The 20,957-nt window shown below is 43.8% G+C and overlaps 1 protein-coding gene and 1 long non-coding RNA gene across 4 annotated transcripts in view; both read right to left on the bottom strand.

The window, feature by feature from the left end:
* DPP6 (dipeptidyl peptidase like 6) overlaps positions 1 to 20,957 on the bottom strand; it is a 774,296-nt gene that overhangs the window by 472,757 nt on the left and 280,582 nt on the right. The gene's annotated exons all lie outside the window — the stretch shown is intronic.
* On the bottom strand, positions 946 to 10,259 carry LOC145524570 (uncharacterized). The gene is made up of 2 exons (XR_014067675.1): positions 10,136 to 10,259; positions 946 to 4,304 (listed from the first exon to the last, which is right to left on the bottom strand). It is a non-coding gene; the product is annotated as an uncharacterized LOC145524570 (long non-coding RNA).

The following is a 20,957-nucleotide window of genomic DNA, read 5'->3' as shown; positions in this document are numbered from 1 at the left end:
ACTACTGATATTATGTATAAAATAGATAACTCTTGAGAACCTACTGTATAGCACCGGGAATTCTACTCAATGCTCTGTGGTGGCCTAAATGGGAAGGAAATTCAAACAAGAGGGGATATCTGTGCACGTATGGCTGATTCGGAGCTTCCCTAGTGGCTCAAACAGTAAAGAATTTTGCCTGCAATGCAGGAGACTTGGGTTTCATCCTTGGGTAGGGAAAATTGCCTGGAGAAGAGAATGGCTACCCACTCCAGTATTCTTGCCTGGAGAATTCCATGGACACAGGAGCCTGGCGGGCTACAGTCCTTGGGGTCACAAAGAGTTGGAGACAACTGAGCGACTAACATTTCACATTTCATGCAGATTCACTTTGTTGTATGGCAGAAACTAACACAACATTGTAAAGCAACTATACTCAAAAAAAAAAAAAAATAATCAAAAACAAAAGATCCCACATGCCACGTTGCACAGTCAAAAAATAAAATTTTTTAAAATTAAAATAGAAAAAATCAGTAACAAAATACAAACTATACACCAATTCAGTCAGTGCATATGTAGAATTCTCTCGGTAGATGAGGTATTAATATTATGCCTGTGACCAGAATAATTTAAATAAGTACATTATAGAATGACAAGCTGAAATTTCTCCTTCTCACTAACGTTAGTTCATACTTATTAAGTTATAAAAATGATTTGGGACTACATTATGGAAATAGTCTACTAAAATCTTATTTCTAATTACAAAGGATGATATTAAGGAATTTGAATTTGGTTACCTCCTCTTCCTGCCTCTGTTTGCCCCCAAGGGTAAGCATTTTTAAAAGCCTTGATAGAAATCATTACAGGATATAATCTAATTCTAATGACTGACCTTACTAATCAAAATTATGTAAAATCAGATGTTGAATAAATAGCCAAATATCAAACTGAATGTTGTTTTGAATCTTACATTCTTGAGCTAATGAGGAAGTTTTATTTTTCTAATTTTCACAATGATTTAAAGCATTCTTCATACCCCTGGTGCATCTTATAATAAAGAAAAACCATATGTTTCACCAACATTCTCTACTGCAAGCAACATACTAGCTATAGAGATTAACCAACCTTCCTATATTTTGGGCGTCCAATATCTTAAGAGCTGTCAGAGAAAAATCAATGCTTTGAACCTTCTAACTGCAGCATGGGAGCTCAGCTCTGAGAGTGTATAAAGCATTAATCTATATCACTAGCTGCTCACGATTCAAGCACGAGAATTACAGAAGAGGAACTACATGGCTGCACCGGCAAGGCCAGCCTCAAGGCTTTAAAATCAGGAACATTTTCCAGGAACTGGTAGAAAATAAATGTTTGTCTTTCACACTAAAGACTGCCTAGAAATCAAACATCAAAGTGAAAATGAAAGTGTTAATCACTCAGTCGTGTCCGACTCTTTGCGACCCCAAGGACTGTAACCCACCAGACTCCTATGTTGAGGAAATTGTCTAGGCAAGAACACTGGAGTGGATTGCTGTGCCCTCCTCCGAGGGATCTTCCGGGCCCAGGGATCAAACCCGAGCGAGTCTCCTGCATTACAGCAGAGATCAATGTCTCCAAAAAAAACAAACCCTGAGAAATATGTGTATTTCATCACAGAATCAGACCCGTCATTTCTCTCCAAACGGGTTATACAGTATAAGACAGAATTTTTCTCAAAGACACTAGAAAATAAGGGAAAACAAATACGCTTGAAGCAGAGGTATTAAAACAGCCCAAAGGCATCATGTGCAATCATCCTGTCGAGGCACCAGGCTCCCTTCTCTAAGAAGACAGGGGCTGGCTGCAGAAGCATCCATCCTGGGCTTTCCCCGCAGGCACTTCCTCCCGCAGGGACAGAGCGGTGTCTCCTGGGACGCAGAGCCCGCCTCCGGCCGCTCCTGCAATTCTCCAGCGCGGAGACCCAAACAAGCATCTCACTGCCAAGGCCAGAGCTTCCTACGTTTCCAACCACGGTGCTACCAACGTGCTGTCAGGGGCATTGAGGGCAACTTGAGTGGGAAAGTGCCAAACACACACTCTCAAAAATGTATTTGAAATAAATAGATTACTCGTAGACCCTGACAATGGAAGACTTCATTTGGCTTCTCTTTGGAAGAACTCCAGAATGCCCGAATGTGTGCACAGACTCGAAACCTGGGTCCACGGATAAACATCTTCACTGACTTATTTCTCAGATTCCACTGGTCCTTGAGCTTCAAACTCTTGAGTGATGAGTGAGTGATAGTCTCTCAGTCGTGTCCGACTCTTTGCGACCCCATGGACTATAGACTGCCAGGCTCCTCTGTCCATGGAATTCCCCAGGCAAGACTTAAGAGGCTTCTCCCTAAAATGGGACATACATACAAAGACCCAAAGGCTTATCCACAGGACAGCAGCAACCTCATCATGGGAAATTTTGCTAGCTGTGCAGACTCTCAGGAGTCTGCCAAACCCACTGAATCAGAATCTGCATTGTGATAGAATCTCCAGGAGATCTGTTTGCACACAAGTGTCTGCAGAGCACTAGGTGAAGACGTAATGGAAACCCAGAGCTGCCATATGACCCAGCAATCCTACTCCTGGGCATATATCCAGAGAAAACTATAATTCCAAAAGCCACATGCAGCCCTACGTTCATGGCAGCACTATGTACGACAGCCAAGACATGGAAGCAACCTAGATGACCATCCGTGGTCTACACGACCACAACGGAATGGGTAAAACAGACGTGGTACATATACACAATGGAATATTACTCAGTCATGAAAAAGAACAAAATAAATGCCATTTGCAGCAATATGGATGGACCTAAAGATCATCACACTTAGTGAAGTAAGTCAGAAAGAGAAAGACAAATGTCATATGACACAAGTTATATGTGGAATCTAAAAAAAGAGAGATAGAGATGAATTTATTTCCAAAACAGAAACAGATTCTATGGTTACCCAAAGGGAAAGTGGGAAGAAGGATAAATGAGGAGTTTGGGATTCACAGATACACACTACGGTGTGTGAAATAGATAACCAGCAAGGACCTACTGTATAGCACAGGGAATTCTACTCAACGCGCTGTAACAGCCCGAAAAGCAACAGACATACACATATGTATAATGAACCACTTTCTGCACACCTGAAACTAACGCAACATTGTAAAGGAACTATACCCCAATACAAGATAAAAATAAAAAAAATAAAGAAACAATAAACAAATTTTAAAAGACATCATGGAGAACACCTTGGTGGCTCAGAAGGTAAAGAATCTGCCTGTAATGTGGGAGACCCAAGTTTGATTTCTGGGTGGGGAAGATCCCCTGGAGAAGGACAACCCACCACAGTATTCTTGCCTGGGAAATCCCACGGACGAGAGGAGCCTGGTGGGCTACAGTCCATGCGGTAGCAGCACACAATGAAGATATTTTTGGTCCCCTCATGGGTTACTTTCTGTGATCCTTGGCCACAGACCCCATCATACAAATAGGTGAAAATAGGAAAGGTATAGATTGTTTAGCCCATTTTCAGAAAAGCATACGTGCAGGTGTGGGTACTTAGTACATACACCATCATAAAGGACCCTGGACTTTACTAGGCACGTGTATAGTCACCCTATCGGCGGAAACTTGGAGAGTGTTTTTATGGATTCTGAGGACGTGGCTCTGTTTTCAGTAGGCTGCTAATTTCACACCAGAACTCTATATTTAACCGCCCCAGCTGAGTGAATGAGCCCATCGTGTGTGATACTCTGTCCACCTTCTGAGATGACAGGTACAGAATGCGGAAGGGCTGGAATGGCAAAATCGATGGGTGTTCTCCCCCACAGACGTCTTCTAAGGCTGGGTCCTCCTCACCCACCAGCAACGCCCTCCTGCTCCACCCGGCTTCAAATCCTCTTCCCTGCAGATCAGCACAACCATCATGGATGAAGAGAGAATTCACGGGCCTCCGAATGAAAAGCCTGAGAGGTTCATTTACAAAAGGGAGCTTTCTTCTCAGCCCCTGCACGTTTGGTCAACCAGTTATCCATCTGCCTATTAGCCGCAGCTCAAGTGGCATTCCCTTGGGGTTTAGCGGAGGCCTTTTGTACCTCACCAGCAGGTAGGTCATAGAAAAATAGTGAATGTTCTGTTCTTCTCAGAAGCCACACAGACAGCCCCTGTGTACTGCGTACTGCCGACTGAGGTAATGACAGACGAGCGCTCCCCCAAATCACAGCTGAGCCTGCCATCTCCAAACACACTCGTGTAGTCTCTGCACAGGCTCCAGAGGGCATGCTCATCTCTGGGATAGGAGTACCTGGAAGGGGAGGAAACGATGCAGCTACAGAGCAAGCCCTCCAAGCACCAAAACGTGAGCAATGTGAGCTGGAAGAGACCAGCCAGCACCGACTACGGGGCAGCGCGTTCAACCCTGAGGCATCTCCTGAGTTAAACACCACCCAGCTTCAGATGACGCCAGGGTGTTTCCACACTCGCGAGGGAAGGCCATCACAGGGACTTGTGGGTGCAGGGGAGAGCAAATTATACTGAAGCTAATGATTGCTGGAGCTGGGAGGAGGCACCAAACTGCTTACTGGGCCTCCAGCTCTGAGTCCCGACCCCTCCTCCGTAAGAGGAGTCTGAGGTCCAGGCAGCAGTTGGTCTGTGTGAGGTCATGCTGCATGTCATGGTGGAACAGGGGCTAACAGTGCAGAGGACTGTAGCTGGGTTCTTAGCAGAAGTACATGCTAGTTTGCCTCCCTCCAGAGGGAGGGAAATATATACGTATATGTGTGTCTATGTGCATGTTCAGTTGCTCGGTTGTGTCCAATTCTTTTGAGACCCCATGGACGGTAGCCTGCCAGGTTCCTCTGTCTGTGGGATTTTCCAGGCAAAAATACTGGAGCGGGTTCCATTTCCTCTTCCATGGCATTTTCCCGACCCAGGGATCAAACCCAAGTCTGTTGAGACTCCTGCACTGGCAGGCAGATTCTTTACCACTGAATCAGCTGGGAGTCCCATATATATGTATATCTGTGTGTATATATAGAGAGAGACAGACAGACAGAAGGAAGTTCCAGTAATGGGGAAACGTGCACAGTTTAATAGTAATGTGAGAGGGCGGAAGAAGGGACCAGAATCACAAGATTCACTCTGGGCCCCTCTGCTCCTGCGCACACTACGAGCTTGTGCCCATTTCCCCCACTGCTGAAAATCCACTCCCCTTTTCATTCGTCTCTGGTGTCTGGAGTAGACTCCGCTTGTCCATCAAGATTCAAACACCAGATCTCTGTTGACGCCTCCCTGACATCCCCATCCCAAGGAGGTGGTGGCTCCCCTCTCTCTGCTCCCCGGACCAGAACGCGGACCCCTCTCTAGGACAACGTTTTACCCCTCTCTCCCCTCCCCCACCACTCGGGGCTGCCAGTGCCTTGCAGTCAGCGTAGTGATGATGGTGTTGAGAACTGCGCTGTGCAATAATACAGCAGCCACTAGCCACATGCAGCGATTTCCATCTTGCATAGTTAGAACTAAAATGAAGATTTCTCAGTCACAGAAACCATCCTTTAAGAAATCTACTGCAACATGCACCAGCGGCTACCATATCAGACAAGGCAGGTGCAGAACGATTCTAAGTTTCAGCAAACCATGCTGTTCTAGAAAATACTGTGTCTGGTGCACAGGAAAGATGTCTTGACATCAGGAATAAAACAAAAGTGAAAGTCGCTCAGCAGTGTCCAACTCTTTGTGACCCCATGGATTGTATAGTCCATGGAATTCTCCAGGCCACAATACTGGAGTGGGTAGCCTATCCCTTCTCCAGGGGATCTTACAAACCCAGGGATCGAACCCAGGTCTCCCACACTGCAAACGGATTCTTTACCAGCTGAGCCACAAAGGAGTATGCCAAAGCTTCAATGGGCAAGATTTAAGCTAATTAAAAAACAAACCATTAGCATTCTACCATCCTCACTTGCCTAAAAGATATCCACCTGACCTGCCTCCTGACAAATTTGTATGCAGGTCAAGAAGCAACAGTTAGAACCGGACATGGAACAGACGGGTTCCAAATTGGAAAAGGAGTACGTCAAGGCTGTATATTGTCACTCTGCTTATTTAACTTATATGCAGAGTACATCACGCAAAATGCCGGGCTGGAGGAAGCACAAGCTGGAATCAATATTGCCGGGAGAAATAGCAATAACCTCAGATATGCAGATGACACCACCCTTATGGCAGAAAGCAAAGAAGGACTAAAGAGCCTCTTGATGAAGGTCAAACAGGAGCGTGAAAAAGCTGGATTAAAGCTCAACATTCAGAAAATGAAGATCATGGCATCCGATCCCATCATTTCATGGCAAACAGATGGGGAAACAATGGAAACAGTGAGAGACTTTATTTTCTTGGGCTCCAAAATCACTGCAGATCGTGACTGCAGCCATGAAATTAAAAGATGCTTGCTCCTTGGAAGAAAAGCTATGATCAACCTAGACAGCATATTAAAATGTAGAAACATTACTTTGCCGACAAAGGTCTGCGGCTCCTGCCACTAATGAGCAAATACACTCAGGAGTTACAGAAATGCTATTCACCTGCGGGCTTGACTTTTTCTCACTCCAGAATGCACATTATGGTCACCAAGACTCCTTTCATACTTCATGGTTTCCTGAGACTAGACAGAAATCAATAGGATTGCCAAGGCTTCCCCCGCTGTTTTGACCACACCAGGCAGATCAGCAAAGAGAATTTTCAGGGCCACAAGCATATCAGGCTAATTGTTTTCTATCTGTTCTCCCTTCATTCGACTTCATCAATTAAATCCATCTTGAAAAGCACTTCAGTGAATGCTCCCTAGTTGAACAGGAGTCTCTGCCATTCTCTGCACTGCCCTGAGACTTACTGCTACTTTGGGACGTAGCATCATGACGACTCGGGTATCAGTTCTCTGAGTGCCTCATACTGCCCTGTTCCTGCCTCTCATCACCTCCCTTGGTTGCATCAGCCCTCAAGGCCTATCTCTCTGAGACCTCATGTTCTCTGAAAGCAACGCCTTGTCCCACAGATCACTTCCTGACCTTGAGCGTATCTACTACTCTGACTGAGGGCAAAGGGACATGGAGACTGAGCAAATGATCTTTTCATTTCAGCCTCTGATGATTGGCGCTTGACGGCTCCTTGAGCTCATGGATCTCATGGAGACTGTTCCACTGAATACAAATAATAACCACCTCCGTCAGAGAGGTCCCAGGAAACACACTCAAACAGCAGTCCTGTTTCAAAAGCGTTAGTGGTGGGCATTCCTCACAGTAATGCACTTTCCCACAGAAGGTGGAACAGAAACGCAATAGCCTTGGCAAATGAGATTTCTTGGGCAAATTATCACAAGGTTTATAATATCTGTGTTTTCTTCTTTGCTGTCCTGGAAAGCCAAATCACATAACCAGTGTAAGTGGTGACAGCAGAGGGGTACAGTCAAAAGTATGTATTTCTTTGCCTTTTTCCATTTCCCCCACTCAATATGCCAGCAAATCTGGAAAACTCAGCAGTGGCCACAGGACTGGAAGACATCAGTTTTCATTCCAATCCCAAAGAAAGGCAATGCCAAAGAATGTTCAAACTACCACACAATTGCACTCATCTCACACACTAGCAGAGTAATGCTCAAAATTCTCCAAGTCAGGCTTCAACAGCATGTGAACGATGAACCTTCTGATGTTCACGCTGGATTTAGAAAAGGCAGAGGAACCAGAGATCAAATTGCCAACATCCACTGGATCATCGAAAAAGCAAGAGCATTTCAGAAAAGCACTTACTTCTGCTTTATTGACTACGCCAAAGCCTTTGACTGTGTAGATCACAACAAACTGTGGAAAATTCTTAAAGAGATGGGAATACCCGAGGACCTGACCTGCCTCCTGAGAAATCTGTATGCAGGTCAGGAAGCAACAGTTAGAACTGGACATGGAACAACAGACTGGTTCCAAATTGGGAAAGGAGTACATCAAAGCTGTATATTGTCACCCTGCTTATTTAGCTTATATACAGAGTACATCATGAGAAACGCTGGGCTGGAGGAAGCACAAGCTGGAATCAATATTGCCGGGAGAAATAGCAATAACCTCAGATATGCAGATGACACCACCCTTATGGGCAGAAAGTGAAGAAGAACTCAAGAGCCTCTTGAAGAAAGTGAAAGAGGAGAGTGAAAAAGTTGGCTTAAAACTCAACATTCAGAAAATGAAGATCATGGCATCCGGTCCCATCACTCCATGGCAAATAGATGGGGAAACAACGGAAACAGTGACAGGCTTTCTTTTTTGAGGCTCCAAAATCACTGCAGATGGTGACTGCAGCCATGAAATTAAAAGACGCTTGCTCCTTGGAAGAAAAGCTATAACCAACCTAGACAGCATATTAAAAAGCAGAAACATTACTTTGCCAACAATGGTGCATCTAGTCAAAGCTATGGTTTTTCCAGTAGTCATGTATGGATGTGAGAGTTGGACTATAAAGAAAGCTGAGCGCAGAAGAATTGATGCTTTTGAACTGTGGTGTTGGAGAGGACTCTTGAGAGTCCCTTTGACTGCAAGGAGATCCAACCAGTGCATCCTAAAGGAGATCAGTCCTGAATATCCATTGGAAGGACTGATGCTGAAGCTGAAACTCCAATACTTTGGCCACTTGATGTGAAGAACTGACTAATTGGAAAAGACCCTGATGCTGGGAAAGACTGAAGGTGGGAGGAGAAGGGGACGACAGAGGATGAGATGGTTGGATGGCATCACCGACATGATGGACATGAGTTTGAGTAGGCTCCAGGAATTGGTGATGGACAGGGAATCCTGGTATGCTGCAGTCCATGGGGTAACAAAGAGTTGGACATGACTGAGCGACTGAACTTCTACCATATGGAGTGGAAATTAGTACAGGCAATGAAGTTTCTAAGTTCTGAATTCCAGTCTCAACTTAGATAATTTTGCAGCACCCTGAGAAAAGTTTTTTTTTTTTTATCTTCACTTTTCTTCTAAGAAATATCGTCAATACCAGTACTCCTATAAAAATAGAAGCTGACATAAACATCAGATCGTGGTACAGCAAAGTGTGTGTGTGTGTGTGTGTGTGTGTGTGTGTGTGTGTGTGTGTGTGTGTGTGTGTGTGTGTGTGTGTGTGTGTGTGTGTGTGTCTGAGTCTTTGCGACCTCATGGACTGTAGCCCCCCAGGCTCTCTGTCCATGGAATTTTCCAGGCAAGTATACTGGATAGGGTTGCCATTTTCTACTCCAGGGGATCTTCCTGATCCAGAGATCAAACCTCATCTCTTGTATCTCCTGCATTGGCAGGCAGATTCTTTAGCAGTGGGTCACCTGGGTATAGTAAAAGGAGACCTCAAAAATCAATTTCACCGAAGTCTTCATTTCCAATCTGTTGCTATTTTCAAATATGAAATATCTGATGAGGAAATATGTATGCCTCATCAATACATATGTTGCCCATGTAACATAACCCAAACAAGGACACCACTGAGAATAAAAAGGAATACCTTTAAAACTCAAGCCAGGACATTGGCATAAACCAGGACATGGTCACCTTACCTACAAAGCACTTTTTTAAACCCATAAACTGTTTTTTATCCTCATAATGCTAACAACTACTGATTCTTCTATTTTCTCATCATCCCAACTTTCTGCCTTTAATTCTCTCAACATTGCTTAGAGGCCAAATTATTTTTTTCCAGAAGCAACTATCTTCATACAGACTCCAGTAATGACAGGTGGTAACCAGACCTCAAGCAAAATATTAAGACAAAACAGAGACCTGGATCCATGGACTTATTATTTCTCTAAAAACACTGTGAACTCCTTGCGAACAGGAACTCTGGCACAAGTGCTTTACACGCTCTTCCAGGACTTGCTGGACACTGTCTGCAGACCGAGGACCAGTCACCTCCGTTTGTTCACTCATTCCTCACGGGAGAGCAGATTACTCTATTCACCGTCTACCCCCGGAAAAGATATAAATCGGTGCTAAACCACCAGCTCTCCAAAGAAAAACAAAATAGGAAAACAAAGTGATATTATTTCTATGCAGCAACTACACAAATTATATGGCGCTGATTATAGCAAATGCTGTAGAGTATGTCTATACTTACAGGCTAAAATTAACCATAGAATATAATGGCAGAATTATGCATTCTTCATAAACATGTCACACTGTGCACACATGAGCCACTCTAGATCTGGACAAAGTCTACTAGGATGACAAGAGATGCCACTGGTACCTGCTGGTATCAGGTGGAGTTTTCAGGCCTTTTACATTCTGTTTCTAGGGTGACAGCTTCAATGTTTATCATAATTATATGTGCATTCTTGTTTCATCAAAATACAGATTATGAGCCCTGACTTTTACCCTCCAGGGATAAAGGAGTTGGACACAACTGAATGAGCACACACACACACACACACACACACACAGTCTCCCATGTACTGTTTGTTGTTGTGTAGTTGCTAAGTTGTGTCCAACTCTTTTGCGTCCCCATGAACTGTAGCCCACCATGCTCCTCTGTCCATGGGATTTCCCAGGCAAGAATACTGGAGTGGGTTGCCATTTCATTCCCCAGGGGGTCTTCCGAAACCAGGGATCGAACCTGCGTCTCCTGCATCTTCTGCATTGGCAGGCGGATTCTTCACCTCTGAGCCACCTGGGAAGCCTCCCTCCCACGATTTATGGACCACCAGAGATTTGACCACGTCATGTTTCTGAACAGGGACCAGAGCCACACAGGGGTTACCTCACTGTGAACAGAACCCAAGTCTCGAATGCCCAGATTATCGCTGGCCCAGAGATGATATTTTGATGAGCCGAACTGGACACAGTTCAGTTTCTTTCATTCCCAACAGCCCTTTCATGATAGATTTCTGTAGAGGTAATTGATCAATTTTTGTCAAACCTCAAGGATATGAGACAGCGAGGTTTATTTTTTCCTTGGAACATGGAGGTAAGGTCATCCATATTTGAGAGAGATTTCACCAATAAAGCATAGATTTAGCAGCCTTTATGCATGAAAAACAACTTGAAATCCACTTTTTTCAATAAAAATGTCAGGCCTAAAGTTCAATTAAAATGATGCATGCAAGTAATTTGGCAGTTCCTGACAATAAAACCTCCAAACAGGTAAGATATTCAGGTAACAGACGCACAATTTATATTTGTTATTTGAATCCATTAAAAACGTGCCTTTGGCCTAAACATTTAGGGGTGTGTGTATGACAGAAAATATAAGTGTCTTTCTTCTGATTATTAATAATATTTATTGAATTCTGACAATCTCTCTACAGTTCTGAATACATCATTAAAACACCATCCAAATCTTTAACTTATAATGAAAATAAAGCAAACGGGACCAGCTGACTCTCTTTCCGAATCATTAGAGCAGATACCTAATTAAGAAATATCGCTCTGTTTCTTTGGGAATGGAATCCCCATCACGGAAGAGAGACTCCAGCTAAACTCACATCGATGTTAAAAGTGATTGTGAGGGCAACGAGCAGAGATCAACTGTAACGGAGAATTGTGAGAACCCAGAGTGCATCTGAAATGAAGCTGGAAAGTCGTCCTAGACGCGTAGGTGGGGCTGCGGAGGCTCAAGGCAATCCAAGTTCGGCATGAATTTTTTTTGTCGTTGGGAGGAGGTCTCCTGGAAAAGGCTATTTGCTGGACAGACCGTCAGTCCCTCCTAAGTGGACGGGACATGGAACCAGGGGCCCAGTCTGAGCACCGCCTCCACGAGCACCAGCCACATGGCCTCAGGCACGTTTTCACTGCTCCGTCTCCTCATGTGGCAAATGGGGATGGTAGATCCCATCCTGAGAACTTGGGAGGACCACCCCAACAGCGGCCCTTGAGAGGGGAGCAGCCTGTCAAGATCCCGTCATGTCCCTCAGCAGCACAGTGTCTCCATCTGTTAAACTCAGAACACCCCTAAAAGATCCTGACACCACCCACCGCCTGGGCGAACAAAGTGCTCTCGGACCAGAAAATATTGACAAAGCTGATGTGAAGGAGGGGGGCCTGGGGCAGTGATCGCGGTGTGGGGGTGACTACGATGGGAAGAAGGGTGACAATCAAGCTCTCCTGGTGGGACCTGGAAGGGAAGACCGCACTCTGGGATACCTGCCGTCGGGAAAGACAGAGTCGAACTTACTTCTGATGGGGAACAGCAAAAAAGCATAGGAGGGGCTTCTCTGGTGGTCCAGTGGTTAAGAATCCACCTGCCAACGCAGGGGACATGGGTTCAGCCCAGGAGGATTCCACATGCAGCGGGGCAACTGAGCCCACAGGCCAACATTACTGAAGTTCTCGCCTCTAGAGCCTGGGCTCGGAAGCAAAAGAGCCCACACAGCAGCGAAGACCCAGCACAGCCAAAGATAAATCAATAATCAGCATAAACATATGTCTTAAAAAAGTAAAGGAAGAAGACAAATGGAAATACAGCCAGTATCGAGCTGATGGGCAAAAATGAGAGAACAATTCATTAGCAAACATAATTGTTTAAAATTGAAATACAGCTCATTTACAACGTTACATTATTTTCAGGTGTATAACAGTCTTTCAAAATTTTTAGGTTACACTCCATTTAAAGTTATTATAAAATATTGACTATATTACCTATTCTGTCCAATATACCCTCATAGCTTATTTATTTTATATGCAGTAGTTTGTAGCCTTAATTCTCTACCCCAGCTAGCCCCTCCCTACCTTCTTTTTCCCCACTGATAACTACTAGTCTGTTCTCTATATCTGTGAGTCTGTTTCTGCTTTGTTATATTGACTCAAATGTTCTATTTTTTTTTAGATTCGACATATTACTGATAACATATGGTATTTTTCTTTGTCTGTCTGACTCATTTCACAAGGCATAATAGCCACCAGGTCTATCCATGTTGTTGCAAATGGGAAAATATCATTCTTTTTACGGCTGAGTAGTATTCCATGAAAACAGAATGTTTTATCACACCATATACAAAAGTTAACTCAAAATGGATTAAAGACCTAAACGTAAAACCAAAACCCATAAAACTCTAAGAAAAAAACATAGGAAGAACACTCTTTTATATAAATTGCAGCAATAATTTTTTTTGAATCTGTCTCCTAAGGCAAAGGAAACAAAAGCAAAAACAAACAAATGGAACCTGATTAAACTTGAAAGCTTTTTCATAGCAAAGGAAACCATAAAGAAAATGAAAAGATAACCTACCGAATGGGAGAAAATGTTTGCAAACGACATGACAGTGACAGGGATTAATATTCAAAATATACAAACAGCTCATACAAGTCAATATCAAAAAACAAAGAGCCATATTAAAAATGGGCAGAAAACCTAGAGACAATTTTCCAAAGAAGACATACAGATGGTCAACAGACAAATGAAAAGATGCTCAACACTGCTAGTCATCAGAGAAAGGCAAATCACAACCAAAATGAGATACCACTTCACACCTGTCACTATCATCAAAAAGACCACAAACAACAAATGTTGGAGAGGGTGTGGAGAAGAGAGAACCCTCATACACTCTCAGTGAGAATGTAAATGGATACGGCCGCTTTGGAAAACTGTAGGGATGCTCGCCAAAAACTAAAAATAGAACCACTGTATGATCCAGCAATTCTACTCTTCGGCATAAATCTGAAGACAAAAACACTAATTTGAAAAGCTATACGCACCCCTACGTTCATGGCAGCACTATTTACAACGGCCAAGAAGTGGGGCGCACCCTAAGTGCCCATCAACAGATTAATGGATGCGGAAGATGTGAAACATACAAACAATGGAATATTACTCAGCCATATAAAAGAATGAAATAATGCCATCTGCAGCAACATGGATATACACAGAGATAGATACACACACAGTAGCAAACGTAATTTTTATAAAGTATTAAAACAGAATTAAACGAGACAAGGACTGGGATGTTTAGGATGAATTGTTTCCCAAGTAACCTGAGGAAGTGGAAGGCAACTATGACTGGGAAATGAGCAGGAGTTATTAGAGTAAGCCTACCTTAATTAATCTCTAGGCCATCTCCAAACAGGAAAGAATATGTCCCTTTTTTCATGGAACTCCGCCCGCTTAACCCCGCATTCAAGGCTCTGTCCTGAATGAAGAAACGGCACATTGTGCTTAGCTTTCCCTCCTGTCCCCACTCTCCTCTTAACTGTAAATGGAAAATATGAGGACACGGGTACATACGATGCACACTTGTTATACTAAGGTTTTCGTAAACTTTTCACCTGTGGTTAATTATCTCACTTGTACTTCTCAGTAGCCTTCACAGATGGCAAACTCATCAAACTTTTGCTATAATGAACTCAAGTTCATTTTATCTATTTCAAACCTTAACTAGCTCAGACCCAAATACTATTCATGCATGAGCAGCAGCTAAAAAAGGAAATTTTAGAACTGTTATGGAAACATTACCAAACTGAAGACCGCATGCTCACATGCCGGCGTGGTAAGGGCCACAGAGACAGGCGGAGGCGAGCAGTGAGACCTGTAAACACAGCGGGCTCAGACCCTCGGGGCCGAGAGCACGGTTACTCTCGGAGCGTTCCCGCCAAGAAAGATGATCCCATCCACTTACACGAGACACGGCAAATGGGTCAATAAAATTTCACGGTTGGGGGACCAAAGGCAGCAAGAGCCAGAGAGAAGTTAGCGGATGATGAAAATGGACATGGGCCTTCTGTTGTAGAGCTTGACAAGCCATCCTTCACCAAGATCAGCACTTGTCCCAGACACAGGCCAGATGCCAGATGCCAGCTGGACCCCACACACGTGCAGTCGTCCCACTAAACCCTGTCCTCGTGGAGCCCTCATTTCCACAGGCTTTGTGCAGAAGGGCTTCCCTCCTTTCTTTCCGTTCAAAGACAAACTCTAGAGAGTTTGCTCGAGGCTAACTGTGCCAATTGAAAGAACTGTACATAAACTCCAAGAGAGGTCTTTAATGTTCGAGCCATCTTGGAAAAGTAGAATCTTGGAAAGGAAGCAATATCCTTTCAGTTTATTGTCATGCTTACAATAACCTTCCATGCTTAAACTACTTTATAAACTTCTTCAGGATGTGTATGGAATGGCATTTTATTCGGCTTTGAATTTTCTTCATTATTCCATTTATTTTTCCCAAACAGGGCCAACGGGGCCATTCTTTTCTGCAAGCAGGCTGGCTTCCACAAAGAGCTAGAAACCAGAAGGTACGATCACAGTAATACCAGCGCAGTTTGTACGGTGTGAACTCTTACACACATTACCTGGTTTGATTTCTGCACGGCATTCGACGGCAGGTTAATAACTTCACAGAAATGTGACGTAAGTCAGGCATCTGAAGTAAGCATATTTAGCGAATGTGAGTGTGGTTTATATTTCAAACATCTCCTCTGCAGCCTTCACTAATGGCAAACTCATCAAACTTTTGCTATAACAAAATCAAGTTGGTCTTATCTCTTTCAAACCTTAACTAGCTCAGATCCAAATACTACTCATTCATAGGTAGCAGCTAAAGAGGACATTTTACAACTGTTACGGAAATACTACAAAGGCCGTAATGTTTATTGCCTAAGAAGATCCCTCTCAGTATTTGATACCGAATATTTCATAATAGATACCCAATGAACACTGCTATCTTCCTGAGCACACCTGAAATTCGGAAGTCTGTTAGAGTCTAAGAAGTCTTCTGTTCTATCCTATACACTGTGGTTTCCTGAATCTACTTTAATTCTCCTGCCACAGAAAACGGAAGGTGAAGGTTAGTGTTCACGTTGTTTGCAATCTTCCATGTTGCCTAATGCAGCTAAGAAATGAATGAATAAGCACGAGACTCTTCATGACACAGAATGTCGCAGGTACAACGTTTTAGAACAAGTGAAGATTGTCTTCCTTCTGGCGCTGACCTTTCTGCTTCTACAGTTTATTGTTAAAGTGCCAGAGACGCTGAGGCTGTGGGTTAGAAATGCAAAATATTATCTGATTGTGCTGCTTCTGCCTAAAGAAGAAGAAGCACTGAGGGGAAAACCAACCGTTGTGCTCTCGGCATCTCCAATGCTTTTCCCTCCATAAACACAGCATCGTAGGCACAGCGTCATAACATCCCAGCATTTGAAGTCTACTTCATCCACGTAGAAGGGAAGGATGGATGGATGACAGGACAAACGTACATGCAGATACTCCCAGCTCCCACATCAGTGGCTGTAACTGCCAACAGAGAGGAGAGAACGTCTCTCTGGAACGATCGGGGGCACTCACGCCATTTGTTTTTTTCTCTAACATATATGCCCTTTGTGTGGCTGGAAACAATCGATACTGGATTGTTACTTAACCCGTCCAAGACGAAACAAAATAATATCTCCTGATGAACAAAGAGACAGACACAGCTCTCCATCCTCACGGTGCAGCTATTATTTCTCTGCCAGTGATTTCTGGTTTTGCTGCAACAGGCTTCACTGGGACCACCTCGACCTGCTCAACGAAAACCAACCAAGGGATTTATCTTTCTGATAAGTTTTATCAGTGTCCGAGGGCCTTCAGTGAGGCAGTCCCTAGTGTTTTGGTCCAGGGGTCAGGGCTGCACACGCTGGCAGGGGTGTAAAAAGTACAGGAGAGAGTGGTTGATACGTATGTAACTGATTCAGGGCTTACTAATTCCCCCCAACTCTCTATCATTATCCTTAAATTCACTGCACTTCTTTACAGGATCACATAGGAAGACAGCTGGCATCCCCAAACGCGGACAGAGGACGCAGAAGAAGGATGACTATCAAGTCCTGCGTCACTAAAAGTCCCCTCACACGCTTCTAAATGGAACGATGGAACACACAATCTCTGTGAATATTTTCAAATCCCACACACATATGATTTGAGGCCAAAACTGAGGATTCTCCAGCAAAAGCAAAGTTGTGAAATTTTTCTCTGTGTGCTCATGAAATTCCAGACATTGGATCAGCTCAGAAGTTCCTACAGAATTAAAAGGTATTACAAGTGTCTTTCACAAACTTAAGATCTGAGTGATAAAACACACATAATACAGTGTTTCCTTTCCTTCGTATTCATTTGAAGAGAACGTTTTCTGCAAGCTTCACAAAAGGCACAAGCCAGCGTTCTGGTGACAGTGATCTTCATATTCTTTAGCGTTTTGCTTGAATTCAATTACTGTCTTGTTACTTTAACTACAGTTTCCTCATTCAAGCAATGCCAACACAATTACATAAATCTAAAATTTTCAACAGGGATATTACAGCATAGACAAAAACTAATAGAAAATTGTAATCATACATCTGTGCATTACAAAGACCATAACTCTTCAGGAAACCAAGCTCAGTAATCTTGTAAGATCTTAGTAACTTTAAAATACAGAGTCTGCACGCAAAGCTGCATACCAGAGCTGCTAACATCTTCACGTTCACGGCAGTATCACTACTGAACTAAGTTGAACAAGCAACTAAGCTGCAAATACGTTTCTGATAACTAATAAACTACAACTAAGCTTCAAGTACCCTAATATAATTATTCAAGCCACAAGCGTAAGTGAATTTAATTGAGTCAAAAAGTGCAGACTAATTGCTTCAAGTGCAGCTTATTATCTCTGCAATTTTGAGCACAGCAGCCGTTAAGGGAAAGTAAACGACTTCATTCAATGCAACAAACATGCATCCATTTGGCGACTTTGTACTACAGCCAGACTGTTTGCGGCCACGCAGACAGTAAACACTTTGACCCAACTCACATCAGGTCATCATGTCTCTACTCCTTTATGAAAGTCACAGGGACCCCGGCCTCCCTACCGAGGCCTACCTGACCATTAGCTCTTTCATTTACAAGATATCGTAACCACTGCACTGACAATATTTATAGCTATTATCTACTGAGCTCAGCGCAGAAACTGAGGTCCTCCAAAGAGTCCAGCACTGATGAGCTGGTAAGTGACAGAACTGGAATTTAAACTCAGGCCTGTTGGAACCCAAAGCTGGTACTTCTTCTCCTCCACAACCCCCTACCTCACCACCCCTTGGCTCTAGAAACCAAAGCTTCACTGTTTCAGGCTTCCCAGGTGGCTCAGTGGTAAAGAATCACCTGCCAGTGCAGGAGATGTAGGAGATATGGGTTCAATCCCTGGGTGGGGAAGATCCCCTGGAGAGAAGGAAATGGCAACCCACTCCAGTATCTTGCCCGGAGAATCCCATGGACAGAGGAGCCTGGCGGGCTACAGTCAATGGGGTCGCAAAGAGTCGGACACAACCAAGCACACAGCACTCACTCACCCACTGTTTCATTTCTTTCTTCTTAAGAAAGCGTGCATACTGTTACCCACACTGGAAACCACTCGTGCACCCACGCTGCCTTGTGACAAAGCCCAAGAAAGTTGGCCATCCCACTAGCAAACAGGATGAACATTCCAGACCATCTCATCCTTGCCATCTTGATCTGCTTTCTTCCTTTTTCTCTGAAAGCACTCCTCCCACCTGAGTCTCAGATGACCAGCTCAAACTGGTCCTCCAGGTCAACTCTCTCTACATATAAAGGAAGCTGGTGTGATCTGGATCATACCGTCTTTTCATTTCAGGGAATCACTTCCGTGGAGGAGGAAGACTTGGTGCTTCTGCTTCAACAACAACAGAAAAGGGCTTTGGGAACACACCCTGTCCATTTTCCCACCTTTTCTCATCAACTGGCTTTCTTGTTTGTGTGTTGGTAAATGAGAGAACGTTCACTTACGTTACAGACATGAGTCATGGCAAGACTGGATGGCCATGCCTGGCCTGTAGCTGGGGCAAAGAGCTGATGCTTCCATGGTGGAGAAATGCTTCAGGCGAGTCAGGAGGGGGTGGGATTTGAGGAAAGGAAAAGCGGCAGTGATACGTCAAGCATCAGAGACAGCAGGGTAAGCCTGGCGTTCAGGAGGCTGGATTTTATTTTCCTCCAGAAATTTAATCCGTTTGCTGAATGAGTCAAACCACAGACCCCCGAGCTCTGTGACACACTCACTGGAGGGGTTTTAGAGAGGACTATGTGCTTCACCCCTTCACTGATTTCTTTTGCACACAGACTCCAGGGCAGGCATGGTGGGTGCTGCTGGAGATACAGAAGGAACAGGGCTTGTCTGTGTCTATCGGAGGCTCACAGCTGTGTGTCAGGGAAGGGAAAACACGTTCCACGTTAGAGAACTGTAAGTAGAAGAAGTCCTTTGTCACACTTGCCCCTATGGAGGCCGATGGGCATCCTGTGGTCCTGGTGATAAGATGCTCAGTAAGCCAGCCGTGACCCCCAGAGCGCGTGCTGACCCTCAGCTAAAGCTGCCACCCAGGGATCCATAGACCCCTAAACCCACAGATCCCTAGTTTTGTCTTGCAGAGTAACCCAGGAAATCAAAAGATCAAAATCCTATCACTTCTACTACTATTTATAGTAGCAGATCTTCCCAACCCAGGGATCAAATCCAGGTCTCCTGCGTTGCAGGTGGATTCTTTACCAGCTGAGCCACAAGGGAAGCCCAAGAAGACTGGAGTGGGTGGCCTATCCCTTCTCCAGCGGATCTTCCTGGCCTAGGAATCGAACTGGAGTCTCCTGCACTGCAGGCAGATTCTTGAGCAGCTGAGCTATCTAGGGAAGCCCTAGAGGTAACGTAAATTACCAAAGTCACACAGCTGACAAATTCAGGACACAAACTCCACGAAGGGAACAGAGATACTTGACTTGGAGTCCACAGATGGACACAAGAGCTTCTGCAAGCCTCATCTAATCAAGAGATTATGAGACTTTTTCTTTTTTGTTGTTTATTTTTACAGTTTTAAGTTTTTTTTTTAATTATGAAAGTAGGATAACACATTCACAGGAGACTTGAAAAATACAGAACAAAATTACATATAGCTCCACTATATATTACAAGTATTTTTAGGTACTTTTAGGTAGATAAAGTAAGATTTTTAGTTGGCATTTCAATATCAAACTCTCCAAAATTAATAGAATGAACAGATAGAAAAGTGGAAGGATATAGTAGATCTGAAAAACACTGTGAACCAGTTCAGCATAATTAAGATTAATAACAATTTTTCACACTATATCAGGATACAAATTCTAGTCAAGTTCCCATAGACTACAAACCAGGAGACACTGGAACATACCTGGGGACATAAAACAAAGGTGCAAAATTTTCATGGTAGGAGACTTTTTTCTGGTTGGCAGATCCATAGCTTTTATCAGACGCTCAGAGGGGATCTATAATCCCAGGGTAGTGATCAACACACTGCCAGTTCAGTTTAAGCTTATGAGCCGATAACATTTCCGGGGTTTCGACATCAGCCTTCCTGCTGGGCCAAGTCCCCAGGGTGTCCACGTGTTTGTCTGGGAATCCTCTGTCTCTGACTCTGATGGTCCCACACCTGTTGTAAAACTACTACCTTTGAAGCTACTCAAGTGGAAGAGGAAATTGAAAATTACCTACTGCCTACTTCCAAAGCAGGCAGAATTTATTAACTGTTGCTTACTTTTGAAATTTGGGGAGAAAAACATTTGTTATATCCTCATGTTTTCCCCCTTGTTTCAAAAGCAACTCATTAAGTAACTAATTAAATAGAAGTTGCTCTGAAAACCCTACTGCCTCCAGGGATGGCGCTGTAAAATGAAGAAACATCTCTGTCTCTCTACAAACAGGAAGACAAGGAACTGCAGGAGACCCCGGCTGCCCGCAGTACATACCCTTTCTCAGCTGATCTGCAGACAAGGGTTTTTATTGCGTCTATAACACTAAATTCTTTTATTTCCGTTTCAGTTTCCAGTCAATGTCAGTTTTGGGGTTAATCTTCTTAGTATATTATTTTTATCAGGTCTCACCCAGGATTGTCTGATTTGAAGCAAAAACTAAGGAATTGTCCTAAATCTGCAATATACTGGCTGTGTGATTCTGGTAATTTACTTAACCTCTCTG

Source organism: Giraffa tippelskirchi, chromosome 10, assembly GCF_054371585.1.
Source record: "Giraffa tippelskirchi isolate mGirTip1 chromosome 10, T2T-mGirTip1v1.2.pri, whole genome shotgun sequence".
Lineage (NCBI taxonomy): Eukaryota > Metazoa > Chordata > Mammalia > Artiodactyla > Giraffidae > Giraffa > Giraffa tippelskirchi.
The sequence above is the reverse complement of the archived record's forward strand: the minus strand, read 5'-3'. Positions and strand labels throughout refer to the sequence as shown.